This window comes from Mirounga leonina, unplaced genomic scaffold (assembly GCF_011800145.1).
Source record: "Mirounga leonina isolate KUSES-001 unplaced genomic scaffold, KU_Mleo_1.0 Mir_224, whole genome shotgun sequence".
NCBI classification, from domain to species: Eukaryota; Metazoa; Chordata; class Mammalia; order Carnivora; family Phocidae; genus Mirounga; species Mirounga leonina.
The window spans coordinates 437673-440492 of record NW_023270615.1 but is presented as its reverse complement, the minus strand read 5'-3'; positions in this window follow the sequence as shown (position 1 = coordinate 440492).

Here is a 2820-nt window from a genome sequence, read left to right as displayed (position 1 = left end):
TTTTTAAAGATTTTATTTATTTATTTGACAGAGAGACACAGCGAGAGAGGGAACACAAGCAGGGGGAGTGGGAGAGGGAGAAGCAGGCTCTCCTCTGAGCAGGGAGCCCGATGCGGGGCTCGATCCCAGGACCCTGGGATCATGACCTGAGCCAAAGGCAGACGCTTAACGACTGAGCCACCCAGGCGCCCCTTTTTTTTACTTTTGATACTATTCTTGTGTATTACTCTTGATAAAGTAGTGTGGGTTTTTCCTTTTTTTTTTTTTTTTTTTGCCTTGTTTCTTTTATTTTTAAAAAGCACTTCATGGTAGGCACAATAGTCTTGTTTGAAAGGTGGGCCACGTCGGAAGATTTTCTTTGATTACTAGTATGTATTTTGATTCCCGAGCTCATAAAGGCCCAGCCATGGTGGTTAAAGCAGAATTGTTTACAGTCATGTGAAAATTATACTGAGATAGCAGGGGTCCTACTCACAGGATAGACTGAGTTGTGGGGCAAAGGACACAGGTTGCTGGAAATCCTGGGAGCCACTATTCTGGGTCCAAAAGGCATTATGATCTATTGCTCTAGTTTGGGGACAGTTTATGTACTCTGGGTGCTTAATATCACACACCTGTATTAAAAAGCTCACTTCTCTCAACCGCCAAGAAAAGAAATCTTGGGGAATTCAGAGAGGTGATTTCGTAGAGTTTTTTGTTTTTTTTTTTAAAGATTTTATTTATTTATTTGCCAGAGAGAGACACAGTGAGAGAGGGAACACAAGCAGGGGGAGTGGGAGAGGGAGAAGCAGACTCCCCGCGGAGCAGGGAGCCCGATGCGGGGCTCGATCCCAGGACCCTGGGATCATGACCTGAGCCGAAGGCAGACGCTTAAGGACTGAGCCACCCAGATGCCCCGATTTTGTAGAGTTTTAATTAAGATTTCATCATGGAACTTGGACCAGTTAAGTGACTATCTGAATTGCTTTCCTGTGAAAAACAAGGTCTGCCAGAGTCTGGGCTGGGATGCACAGCTATCTGGACAAGTGCATAATTGGTTCCCAGAAGAGAATGGGGCAGCGAGGAGTGTTTTAAGTGTTTTCAGGATCAGTCTTTTAGGGATGTTGCAAAACTATAATCCTGTTCATCTGTGGTCCCTGGAAGGTCTTTCCTGAAATCCCCAACAGTCCAGGGAGGTATCACCATCTGGAATTGAACACAGATGCCTTGCTCACTTCTCTCTTTGGAGATAATGATTATATGCAATGCTGGTGGCTGGCTCAGCAGGCAGTAATAAATGGTAGCTCTCCTCCTGATTCACCCAACTTCCCTCACGCTGTTAGATAAGACAGCATTTCTGGTGGGTATTCGCTCTCAGGACTATTATTTGACTAACTTATATGTATAGAAGTTGCCATGTAAAATGTGGCAATAATCAAGCAGTTTGGTAACTGTTGAACAAAAAAAATTTGTACAACTTTTTATAATGCAGCTGGAGGAAACTTATTAAAAAGAGAATCCGGGTTTTATTCCACTAGGATCATACCTTAATGTCCAAGCAAATGCACACCCCATCACATGTGTGTGGCTCCCAATATTAAAGGGATATTGATGGGAAAATTTGTCTCTCACTCAGAGGCCACCCTCTTTACAAGAGATGCTTCTGTTTTTAGCATTATGCTTGTGGCTCAAATGAACGTCTTACTTTAAAACAGAAAGCTTGCTGAAGCTGAGTTGTAAAAATCCTATTGCATATGTATTTGCCATCATGGGGACTTGGGAAGATGATTAGGTTTTACCATAAGTTGGTAGATGATTGAGAACAAATTTGAGAAGACTTAAACATTCATTCATGTATTCAACACATGTTTATTCCATAGCTCCTCTGTGTTTTAAGGAACTGAGCTAGGCCCTGAAGATATGGACAGAAGAGAGATGGTCCCTGGCCTCAGAGAGCTTAGGAAAGAAATAGGACTTCATGTAAGCCATTATGTGACTACCACCTAGTTGGATGGATAGTATGCTAGGGGTGTTCAGAACACTCTAGGACCACATGGAAGGGAACACAGCCCAGACTTGGAGGGTCAGGGTAGGATTCTGGAAGGTAGGATCAGCAGAGGCTTCCAGAAGAAGTGACAGATAAGCCCAAACCTGAAGAATATGTAGGGATTGGTCAGATAAGGAGTTCATGTATATGGGTGAACACTCAATTCAGAAAAAACAAGTGGAAATGCCCAGAGGTGACAGCATGGGGACTTCAAAAAACTTGAAAGCCCTTTGGTGTGGCTGGTAGTTGAAGTGCAGTGGGCTCGGGTTCAAGAACCAACGGCAGCTAGACCGTGAAGGCCCTTGTGAGCCATGTAAGCATTCACGACTTTGTACTCAAGCCAGTGAGGAGGATCTAGGAAAGATTTTCAGCAGAGGAGTAGCATTGCCAGGTGTTTATCTGGGAAGGACCACATGTAGAGAATAGACCAGAAAGAGAGTGGACTGCCATCAGGGACTACTTCGGAAGATATGGGAGATATCCAAGTGAGAGATAATCATGACCTGGACAGAGACTGACAGTGGAGATGTGAAGGGGCTCTAGAGACATCGAAGATGTCACTGATAGAACTGACCAGGACTGGGTGATTTCATGCGTGCTGAATGAAGGTTTTCATGTTTGTTTTCCTGTTCTACTGGGCAAGTAACATAGTGTCTTTGGCCAACTTAAGTGAAAGTGGGATTTCTCGGAAGGCTATCAGGATAGGTCACAAAATCAAAGAGCAAGCTAAACAAGCAGCCTGGGGGGCCAGGAAACAGAGCACTTTGACTCCTCAGAGTCTTCCAAAGCCCAAG